Source organism: Cervus canadensis, chromosome 8 (assembly GCF_019320065.1).
Source record: "Cervus canadensis isolate Bull #8, Minnesota chromosome 8, ASM1932006v1, whole genome shotgun sequence".
NCBI classification, from domain to species: Eukaryota; Metazoa; Chordata; class Mammalia; order Artiodactyla; family Cervidae; genus Cervus; species Cervus canadensis.
The window spans coordinates 62256-74345 of record NC_057393.1 but is presented as its reverse complement, the minus strand read 5'-3'; the positions used below and the strand labels follow the sequence as shown (position 1 = coordinate 74345).

The window sequence follows — 12090 nt, the reverse complement described above, 5'->3', positions numbered from 1 at the left end:
GCTGCACAGAGGTTTTAAGATTAATCTCATTTGTTTATTTTTACTTTGGTACTAATACTTGTGCACTTGGTACCATATCTAAGAAATCATTGCTGTTTCAATGTCGTGAAGCTTCACCCTTGTTTTCTTCTAAGAGTATTATCAAGTCTTGCATTTAGGTCTTTAATCCGTTCTGAGTTGATTTTTCTTCAAGATGTATGATGTTCATTATTTTGCATATGGTTATTTTGTTTCCCCAGCACCATTCATTACAGGGATTAAACTTTCCCCATTATCTTGACACCCTAGATGAAGATCATTAGACCATGTATCCAAGAGTTTATTTCTGGCTGTCTACTCTGTTCCATTGATTGACATATCTGTCTTTATGCCAGCCAGCTTCCTCAGTGGCTCAGCAGGTGAAGAATCTGCCTTCAGTGCAGGAGACACAGGAGATGAGGGTTCAATCCATGGGTTAAGAAGATCCCCTGGAGAAGGAAATGGCAACCCTGTCCAGTGTTCTTGCCTGAGAAATGCCCTGGACAGAGGAGCCTGGTGGACTACAGTCCAAAAAGTCACAAAAAGTCAAGAAGACTGAGCGAATAAGCACACATTTTTTTGCCAAATCTACCCTCTTTTGGTTCCTGTACCTTTGTAGTATGTTCTGAAATCAGAGGCCTCCAGCTTTGCTGTTCTTTCTAAGATTACTTTGCCTATTTGGGGTGCTCTGAGATTCTGTGTTAACTGTTGGATGGATTTTCTATATCTGAAAAAAATTCCATTGGGATTTTAATAGGAATTGCATTGAATCTTTAAATTGCTCTTGGTAGTATGAACAGCTTAATAATATTAAGCCTCCAAATCCATAAACATGAGACACCTATTTATTTATGTCAGATTCCTTTCAGCAATACTTTGTAGTTTTCAACATATAAGTCTTTCATCTCCTTAAGTTTATTCCTAATTACTTCGTTCTTTTCAATGCTATTATAAATAAGATTATTTGTCCAGTGGCTAAGACTCCACACTCCCAGTGCAGAGAACTTGGGTTCAGTCCCTAGTCAGGGAACTAGATCACACATGCCACAACAAAGACCTGGTACAAACAAATAAATAAAGATAAATATATTTTTTTTTAATTTAGCTGTTCAGTATAGCTTTAAAAAAATAAAAAATAAATAGCACTGTTTTCTTATTTTCCTTTGTGGAATGGTCATTCTTCATGCATGGAAATATATCTGAATGTTGATTTTGTACCATGCAACTTTCTGTGCCAGATTTGTGTGTGTGTGTGTATTTAAAGATTTTTCTGCACATGAAACCATGGCCCTGTGGACAGACATAATTTTACTTCTTTCTTTCCAAATGGAAGGCTTTTGTTTCCATTTCTAACCTAAAGCCCTGGCTAGAAGTTCTAATCTTATGGTGAACAGAAATGTTGATAACGGGCATCCTTGGCTTTTTTACTTAATCGTAGAAGTTTTCAGCTTTTCACTGATGACTATGATGTTAGAGGTAGACTTTCAATATATGACCTTTATTATATTGCAGTCACTTCCTCGTATTTCTACACTGATGAGTACTTTTGTCATGAAAGGCTACTAAATTTATTAGATACTTTATGAACATCAGATGAGGCACAGATGAAATTTCATAATTTTTTTTTAACTTTAAGAAAATTATGTAATGCTCCTAGTGAAACCATGGGAGTTGATGATACAGAAATCATCTTCCATTCCTCCTTTGGTAATCCTTGTCCTTGTCACTCTCTGGCTCAGGATTATGTGTCCTTAATTAGAATACCCAGAGTTTGGAAACATTTCCCAACCAAAACACTGATTCTCATCATTTTTTAGGTAAACCTTCTTCTTTGGCCTTCAGAGTGGAGCACAGTAAACACCAGAAGGTGAGTATTTCCCAAATCCTGTTGCCAAAATATCTTCCTCATGGATCCAGTCACAGGTGAGAATAGGAGAAAACACAGAGATCCTGGAGACGGCTGCCTTCCTGCCCTGAATCTTTAGCACACTGTCTGATACCATCACCATCTTTACAGTTAGTAAGAAAAACAACCATAGTATCCTGTTCTATTGTTACATTATTTTCATAATATTTCAGACTTTAAGCATTTTATGTGAATAAACTTACTTAAACCTTAAATCAATCCTACAGTACCTATAAGTAGGTATATAGCTATCACCCTTATAAATCCAAAAAATGAGGTAAAAAACATTTGATTATATGTCTGAGATCACAGTATCACTGGTAGTGCAATCTAAACCAAAGCACTTTCTCTAAACCCCTTACAAACTGATTAAAACTCCCATAGTTCTATGAAGCTTATTCATACATCTTTATATCACTCATCTGAGAGATGTTTTCAACCTCAGTTCTTTTGTGCTGTGCTAGGGAGGGATATGCTGAGACATCTGGCTAAGGGAAGCTTAAGGATATGCTGGGCAGTTTGTAGAGTGGACAGTCCAAGATGAAGAAGGAGACAGGATCCCTACCTCAGAGCCTCCCACTCCAATAAGAGGAAGCAACTCGCAACCCTGAGAAGCCTCAGGGTTATGACTGAAAAGCAACAAATAAGAAAATAACAGAAGGACTTCACATAGATTACCCACTTTTGAGTAGAAACTCATCATCTGGGCATCATTTCAAATGCTCCTTCTTGCAGGAGGGAGGAACAGCTCCCCCTCTGAGCTCTAATAGGCAACTCTCCTGTTTGGAATCATTTGTTTAGCCTGCCCCTGTGTTGTGAGCTTTGAGAGCCTAGCCAACACCCATTCATTCTCAGAAGTCCAAGCCCAGCTCAAAGCCCCTGAGGGACCCCTGAATGTTTTGTGAATGAGTGACTCCACATTTGAGCATTCATCTAGGAGTAGAAAGGTCAAAGAATGCTGAAGATAGTGTCTGTGAGCTAGACTTCAATTATAGATGCAGTTTAGGGAATAAATTGATACCAGGGATGTACGCTCACGTTCTTACTGTATTAAATAGCTCACACAACAATTTGTTGAAGGTTATTAAATTTCATGTCCACTATAATATTAAGAATTAGCCTGTATACCAATGAATGGATCAGGAAAATGAGTAGAACCAGCTAGTCATACAGCCTTGTTCAAGGAGAACTGATGTGACCAGCTACTTTAATTCCAAACATTGTCTCTAGGGCATGGCAACCTGCAACTTTCATCTCCTTTTCTTTATTGTCTAAATGTGTTTCTGCCGATCGTCTTTTCTCTTCTTAATCTCACTGCTTTGTCACCTTATTTTCCAGATGTGTTTTGTCCCCTCTGTAATTTTCCATACTTCCTCATCCATCAAAGGGCCACTAATTAATAGAACACCCCCGATTCTCTCTACGAGTTCTTACCCTCTTCTTTCCCTGACCTCCAGCTATTCTCCCTGCCTTGCTCTCACTTTTATGCAGAAAGTTGAAGGGCAAGAGCCTTAAGATATGAATTCTAGCTTTGATTCACTATCCACCTAGGTCCTTTTGTTACACTCCAGTGTTCAGACCCACCCCCCTCCAAATCAGGTATTTCCAAGAATTGTCAAAGTATTAACTAAAATCATGCATGTGAAAACACTTCATAAAGTCCTAAAGACTAAAGAACTGCATGTTGTCTCTTACTCACATGGAAGAGAATGTCCAGGGCACCATTAAGTAAGGAATCTAGTTTGAAGGAATTGCCGGGAGCAGCAAAATCGCTGAAGACAAGTGGCTCCAAGCAGGCTCAGAAACCAGTGCCCCATCACAGAAAAGCAAGGACCCCTGGACAGCACCCCAGACAAAAAGTCGGTAAGAGAAATTTGGGGGAGTTCCTCTAATTAGTTCCTCTAATCCCTGTAGAAAAACTAATAAGTATGGCCTAGGTGTTTGGCACTGACTTTGGGTAGGCATGGGTTTAAGCTGGACTGATCTGAGACATGAAGTTAGCACTGGGGCCTTGGGAAAATCTTACACATTTTCTGAGGTCCCGATTGCTATCTGGAAAGTGAAGATACGGATACATAACTCATACGATGCTTGAAAGTCTTACATTAAATGCAAAAGTCTGACATCTACAAGTAGTTCAGTAAATCCAGCTGTGATGATGGGAACCGTGCTTTGTTAGTGTTTATGCCCAGATCTCTGCTCATGTGCCCTTACATGTCATGTGCCCTTAACATATGTTTTCTGAGTAGATGTGTCGGTGAACTATTTCCTAAGTAGGAAGGTTCAGAAGTTAAACCTACTAACGGGAAGTGCAGGATGCTATCACTGAACTGGGCATCTGTGGTCAGTGGAGCCTCAGTCTCCTGAACCAGTAGTTAAAGGGAAATTTAAAAAAATATAGAGAAGGGACTTCCTGGGGGTGAAGTGGTTAAGACTCTATGCTTCCACTGCAGGAGGTGTGGGTTCCGTTCATGTCCCAGGAATTAAGATCCCACAAGCCATGCAGTGTGGCCAAGAAATAAATAATGTAACATTAAAACATAAAATTACAAAAGTAAAAGTTTGAAAAATACATGTAAGAAAGTTTTAACAAAGTGTATAGATGGACAAGTAGGAGATGTCACACTTTCTGATAAAACAGGGACTAACTCCGCAGACCCCACCAGCCTTGCTTAGCTTCTGTTCTCCATCTTAGAACTCAGAAGAAAGGAGACTGGAGTGAAGAGGTACAGTCTACGAGAAAGAAAGGGCCATGTGTACCAAGAGGTCAGCGAGCCCCAGGATGACGACTACCTCTGTGAGTGACCCCGCAGACCCACTCAGGGAGAATGGGCTATGAGGCCTTGGTCCACTAACCTCACCTCACCATTTGGTCTCCCGTTCATCCCCTTCCTCTATGACTTGGGGTGCAGGATCGAGGACAAATGCCATTGTTGCAGGAAGGGGGACCCCTTCCAGGGCCCAAAACTGGTCTCTTGTCTAACACTTGGAAATGATTTGTCCGAGGAGACACATGCTGACAAAGCAAGAGATTTTATTGGGAAGGGCACCAGGATGGATAGCAGTACGTAAGGGAACCCAGGAGAACTGCTCTGCCTCGTGGCTCACATTCTCAGGTTTTATGGTGATGGGGTTAGTTTCCGGTTGGTCTTTGGCGAATCATTTTAATTCAGAGTCTTTCCTGGTGGGGCACGCATCTCTCAGCCAAGATGGATGCTAGCGAGAGGGATTCTGGGAAGTGGACAGACACGCGCTGTCTCCTTTTGACCTTTCCCAAACTCTTCCAGTTGGTGGTGGCTTATTAGTTCCGTATTCCTTATCAGGATCTCCTGTCACAAAACAACTCATGCAAATGGCTACTATGGTGCCTGACCAGGGTGGGCGGTTTCAATCAGTGTGCTTCCCCTAACACCATGAGTGCCCCAGATCTTTCTGAAGGTCATTACGACCAGCAACATCACTATACTTCCTCTCATCCCTGTTCTCACCTCCAGATTGTGAGGAATGTCAGAACTTCTTCATCGACAGCTGTGCTGCCCATGGGCCCCCAACCTTTGTAAAGGACTGTGCAGTGGAAAAGGGGCATGCCAACCGCTCAGCCCTCACTCTGCCTCCTGGGTTAAGCATCAGACTGTCGGGTATCCCTGACGCTGGGCTTGGAGTGTGGAACGAGGCGTCCGATCTGCCGCTGGGCCTGCACTTTGGCCCCTATGAGGGCCAGATCACAGACAATGAAGAGGCCGCCAACAGTGGATACGCCTGGCTGGTGAGAAGCACCCGTTTCCCTGTCCTCTGGCCTCTAATCACTTGTGTGTGGTGGGGGGTACTTCATGTCTGCATGTGAGGATGCAGATGGTGATAACACGGTCGGCAATGACACAGTCAGCCCTGTGTACTGTGTGCCCTGGGCGTGAACACAGGACTTCCCTCTAAAGGTCAGAGGAGAGGTGGGACCACAGTGTACAGACACTCAGGACCTCTATCCAAAGGTCAGAGGAGAGGTGGGACCACAGTGTACACACACACAGAACCTCTATCTAAAGGTCAGAGGAGAGGTGGGACCACAGTGTACAGACACTCAGGACCTCTATCTAAAGGTCAGAGGAGAGGTGGGACCACAGTGTAGAGACACTCAGGACCTCTATCTAAAGGTCAGAGGAGAGGTGGGACCACAGTGTACAGACACTCAGGACCTCCATCTAAAGGTCAGCGGAGAGGTGGGAACACAGTGTAGAGACACTCAGGACCTCTATCTAAAGATCAGAGAAGAGGTGGGACCACAGTGTACACACACAGGACCTCTATCTAAAGGTCAGAGGAGAGGTGGGAACACAGTGTAGAGACACACAGAAGTGACTCCTCCCTTGTGGAGCCCTTGCCTTCAATGAACCAAGAGACTCAGACTTGGAATGATGAGTAAGGGGCTTACCGTGTGGTCCGACTGGCAGGTAAATCCATGCAGGCTGAAAAGCACCAATGACTACAGAGGGAAATAGCTCTTCTATTGCTTCCTACCAAGAAAAAATAAAAGAAAGAGGAAAGCTTGTAACTCTTTCTCTGACACTCAGATCACCAAAGGGAGGAACTGATACGAGTATGTGGATGGAAAGGACACGTCTTGGGCCAACTGGATGAGGTGAGTGCAGTGAGTCTGCAGTGTGGAGACATTGAGACTCCCTCCATCCCACGCCCCTTTCCTTCTCAACCCGGCTCCCTCAACAGCTTTCACATCTTCTTTCCTCTTTTCCCTCCATATCATGCTCTTTCATTTCAAAAGACACTAGAAAGAAGGAAATGAAAATATGGCATGTGCCGTCAAGGTACAAGTCTATATGCTGAACAAAACTGGTGGACTTGAAAACAACTTGAGGAGTCTAGATTCACCAGGGACACTTTAACTCACTTAATGGACACTTACCACACACTTTATGTTTCAGTTTAGACAGTGAACTTCGTTACTGAAGCAGATCACACAACCCATGTCCTTTTGGAGAACATACTGCAAGCAGACATTAGCCAATTGATTTTAGGAACAGTAACATTATTTTTTCTATCTTTGAGTAACTGCACAGTGCCAGGATAACCTAACACAGGAGACCTTGACTCTTTGTGGGCAACAACCTCCTCAGGCTTGGTTCCAGTGAGAAGTGGGCCCTGAGGCCTCAGAAGGAATGAGGGGCAGCATGGCCCTGAGCAAGGCGATTAACTGAGGGCCTCTCCTTTCATCAGGGCAGGCAAACAGTGAACAAACTATTATTGTTCCGTGTCTCAAGCTATATCAGTGCTCTCTTCAAGTGTCCGTGGGAGAGGGTGGGCAAGCGAATAGGACCCTGGATACACGTGGGGAGATGGGAGAACGCTCGAGAGAGAAGGCAGGCTGGGGTGAGTGCTGAGGGCTGCGTGTTAGCCAAGGAGCACCAAGTCCTGTGGATGAAAGAGAACTTAATTCAGAGTTTAGAGGAGCTGGATGTCACCAGTCTCACGGACAGTCCAGGTGGAGATGAGTCTGGAACTGGGCTCCGGAAAATGGCTAAGTAGGTAAGGAGAGAAAAGCATGGGAATTCACATAGCCTGGTCGAAGGTGTGAACAGAAGGGCCACATGAGGGGCGGCCTCAGAGGCGGAAGGCAAGGAGCTGGGCATGGTCGGAGAGTGGAGGGCACTCATCACCTGAGGTTTCTTTCCCTTTCCCGGCCTCGTCCCCAGGTATGTGAACTGTGCCCCGGACGACGAGGAGCAGAACCTGGTGGCCTTCCAGTATCACGGGCAGATCTTCTACCGAACCTGCCAGGTGGTCAGGCCGGGCTGTGAGCTGCTGGTCTGGTACGGGGATGAGTATGGTCAGGACCTTGGCATCAAGCGGAACAGCAGGGGGAAGAGTGAGCTCGCGACCGGGAGAGGTGAGTGTCAGCCCTCTTCCAGCACCCGACCCCATCCTGGGAGCCTCCGTGGTCCGATTTCGAAGCAGAGGACAATCCAGTCTAAAGGCAGTTGAGCTGCAATTAAAATGCCTCAGAATTTGATTCTTTTCATATTATTATTTGGAAAAATTTTTATATTAAAAATGTTAGTTCTAATTTTTAATATTTCATGCAAAATCATATGTAACATGACGTTCTGCTGAAAGGCTTAGAAGCAAAAAGCAAGTTTTCTAGCACCTACCAGCTCTCTGCCCTTTACCTCTTTCTTCCTCATTTCCTCCCAGTTCTTTTTTTTTTTTTTTACTAAAATATAGACATTTTATTTTAAAATATTTATAGGAAAAAGACATTTTAAGAGTCACACTAGGAAATTTATGAATGACATATGCTAATTTAAAGAAAGTAAATGGAATTCCTTAGTCATTAGTATTTTTTTAATTAATTAATTAATTTCATTTATTTTTATTAGTTGGAGGCTAATTACTTTGCAATATTGTAGTGGTTTTTATCATGCATTGACATGAATTAGCCATGGATTTACATGTATTCCCCATCCTGATCCCCCCTCCCACCTCCCTCTCTACCCGCTCCATCTGGGTCTTCCCAGTGCACCCGCCCTGAGCACTTGTCTCATGCATCCAACCTGGGCTGGTGATCTGTTTCACCCCAGATAATATACATGTTTCGATGCTGTTCTCTTGAAACATCCCACCCTCGCCTTATCCCACAGAGTCCAAAATTCTGTTCTGTACATCTGTGTCTCTTTTTCTGTTTTGCATATAGGGTTATCATTACCATCTTTCTAAATTCCATATATATGTGTTAGTATACTGTAATGGTCTTTATCTTTCTGGCTTACTTCACTCTGTATAATGGGCTCCAGGTTCATCCATCTCATTAGAACTGATTCAAATGAATTCTTTTTAACGGCTGAGTAAGATTCCACTGAGTATATGTACCACAGCTTCCTTATCCATTCGTCTGCTGATGGGCATCTAGGTTGCTTCCATGTCCTGGCTATTATAAACAGTGCTGCGATGAACATTGGGGTGCACACATGTACAGTGATGTGCATTCAGTTACTGTTCCAGTTTCTTGTCATGTGAGTTCACACTCTGTGCCAGACGGGGCTCCACGCACCGAAACAGACAGAACCACTGCCCTCAGGCAGCAGGGGCTTCATACCAGACAGGGGCTGGTGCTCTGAGGAAAACCAGCGCAGGGAGCGTGCCTCGGGTCAGCGTGAGCAAAGGGTGGGGTCTGGTGCAGGACGGTGTGGCAGGGTCTGTGCAGAGATAACACCTGCAGGAAAGGATTCCAGGCAGGGGAGCAGCCAGTGCTGAAGCCCCAGGGCCGGGAAGAGAGGCCATCCAGGGGTCGCGGGAGGAAGCACAGAGGGAGAGGAAGGAGGCTGGATGGGACACGGGAGCCTCAGGGCCTGTGTCCACATGCAGGTCCCAGGGGCCTTCCTGGGTGACACAGAACAACCGTGCGGCTTTCAGCTGCAAGCGGCATGTTCTCTGTGCTAAGACGATGCTTTGGTTCATTTTTGGGAAGAGACAGCAACGGGGAGTCCCCTCAGAGGTCAGTTCATTGCCAGACATGAGGGGAGAGTGGGCTGGCTAAAGATGCTTGGGAGTGAGGGTGTGAAGAATCTGGCTGGAGATGTATTTTTAAACAGGGCTTCCTAGTGCATGTTAAATGGACTAAGCCTGAATGAAATAAATGAGGTATGAATACTGGTGAGGCTTGAGAAAGGATATGCCTTTATTATATGATTTATGGGAAACTGAGAGAGGAGCAAATTGTGAACCAACTGGGGAAGCAGGAGCCAGACCTGTGGTCAGTGGGACCTGGGCCACTCGGTCTCATCCAGTCTCAAGCCCACTTCTTGCAGAGATCGGCACAAAGGCTGCTCTTTGAATAAGGAGCCACAAAGTCAGATTTACCCACACCTGCTCTAACCACCACCTGTGCTGCCTCCCATATGCAGAGAGCTCCAGGCCAGGCGCCCCTAACTTAATAGACCCTTTCCCCTCACAGGGAGCCACTAAGGAGATTCCACTTAAGTCATCAAGTCTTATCCCTCAGTAGGGTAAATACCTGTGGCCACTGTGACGTGACTTTTCAGACACTTACACGCAGAGAAAGTCCCTGCAGACCCACCTCTATCAGGAGAGACGCTGCCTCTGATGCTGCTGTAAGGTCCCTATCTGGGTGATATGTAGAAAAGGCCCTTGACACCAACTTCCTGGATTTCTGTAGATGTAGAGAATAAGAGTGGAGTGGAAAAGTGGACTGTAAAGACACTTGATCGGAGACAAATCATGCACTGTCAACACTTAGATGATTAGTGGGGAGGTCCTGACCATGGCAAACCAGCTACCTGACCAAAAGCTTCCTCTTTCAGCAGAACCAAAGCCCAATATCCACCCATGTGCCTCCTGCTCTCTGGCCTTCTCCAGTCAGAAATTCCTCAGCCAACACACCCAATGCAGTCACCCCTCTCAGACCCTCCTGAGACCATCTGAAAGAGATCTCCTCCAACCAGAGGGTCCCTGCCCAGGCAATCAAAATCAGCGATATTCAGATCCACACAGCTCGAGCGACAAACCTGAGGGTCAGGAGGCCAAGGAAAGGCCCCAACAATTGCTGAAAAGCGTAAGGCTGAGAGGATTTCAAGGGTCTCTTCCTACTCACCCGGAGGACAAATGGGGGGTTCTGGGGTGCATGAGAGAATGAAAGACGAGTCCAGCACAAGCCAGAAACTGAATCCAGAGGACACAGGCACATTGCTCACGGGGGCAGGGGTCTCAGGGATTATGAGAGTCATGTACGGAGAGTGTGGGCAAGGCTCCAAGGACAGGTCAAGTCTCAGCACACACGAGAGGACACACACAGGGGAGAAGCCCTATGTTTGCGGGGAGTGTGGGCGATGCTACTGTCAGAAGGTTCATCTCATCAGACACCAGAGGACACACACAGGGGAGAAGCCCTATGTTTGCAGGGAGTGTGGGCAAAGCTTCAGTGATAAATCAAATGTCATCAGACACCAGAGGATACACGCAGGGGAGAAGCCCTATGTTTGCGGGGACTGTGGACGAAGCTTCAGTCAGAAGTCCCATCTCATCTCACACCAGAGGTCACACACAGGGGAGAAGCCCTATGTTTGCAGGGAGTGTGAGTGAGTCATGACCAACAAACCACACCTTAGCCACAGGAGGATTACTGCAGCCACCCCATGCCTCAGCTCTAAGGGGGCCTCAGAGGAGGTCTGTGACCCATTACTGTGCACAAGAGTAAGAAAAGAGACTTTCCATGTGGTCCAGGGGTCAAGACTCCAATGCAGAGACCCACGTTCAATACCTGATTGGGGAACTAGCTCCCACACGCTGCAACTAAGACACAGCACAGCCGAATAAATAAATATATGATAAATATTGTAAAGAAAGAGTGTGATAAGCAGAGAATTACTTGTTAAATACACCTTCCACTTTCATGACAGGAGAGGAGGTAGATAAACAGCAGAGGGTTTCTTAAGTGTTGTAGAGATGTTCATGCCAATTGCCTTTGTGGTTTTTTAGTACTCCTCTTCTAAGAAATTTTGTCTCCAAACAAATCTGAAGCCCAGACTATGTACTCATTCCCCCCTTATCACTGACAGCAGTGGGGTCCAGTCATAGCTGAACCCCTGGGAAGGCATCATTCTGGAGCCAAGTCAGTTAGGTCACTGGACAGTCAATCCTGGGTCCAGGGAGAGGAATGCAGAGTGGAGTCAGAGTCACCAGGGAAGGGAATTCCCTGGCCTCCTGGTAAGTGTGGCTTCTCCTCCTTATAGACCCCGACTCTCCTTTGGCTTCTCCTGGTTGGCCTCTGGTTTCCTCTGACTTCTGTAGCCGCAAAGGTGAAGGCCACGTGCACGTGTGTGTGTGTGTGCGCGCACGCCTGGCTCAGCATGGGCCATCTGGTCTCTGCCGCCCCCTCAGGGTCATCACAGCATCTGGGCTCCAGATTCGACCACAGGGGTCCAGTTCTCAGCCCTGCCCCAGCAGCTCTGTGAGCTGGGGCAAGATGCTCAACCTCTCTGTGTCTCTATTCTCTCTATTCTTTCTCTATTCATCTGTGATACGAGGTGGGAGCACCAGCATTTTGGTCTGATGCGGAAGCACAGGCAGAATCTGGCAGAGGCTGGCTGAGAATGCAAGCCCCACCTTTGCTGTCTTTTGTGTTTTTTTATTCAATCTTT

At 45.8% G+C, this 12090-nt stretch overlaps 1 pseudogene across 1 annotated transcript in view; it reads left to right on the top strand.

Moving 5' to 3' along the window:
- LOC122446002 overlaps positions 1 to 11032 on the top strand; it is a 43279-nt pseudogene extending 32247 nt beyond the window's left edge. The window contains exons 21-27 of the transcript XR_006270753.1: positions 1836 to 1885; positions 3631 to 3787; positions 4620 to 4721; positions 5419 to 5690; positions 6493 to 6560; positions 7630 to 7823; positions 10258 to 11032. The product of XR_006270753.1 is annotated as a histone-lysine N-methyltransferase PRDM9-like (transcript). The remainder of the gene's footprint in view (positions 1 to 1835; positions 1886 to 3630; positions 3788 to 4619; positions 4722 to 5418; positions 5691 to 6492; positions 6561 to 7629; positions 7824 to 10257) is intronic.
- The last annotated feature ends 1058 nt before the right edge of the window (positions 11033 to 12090 follow it).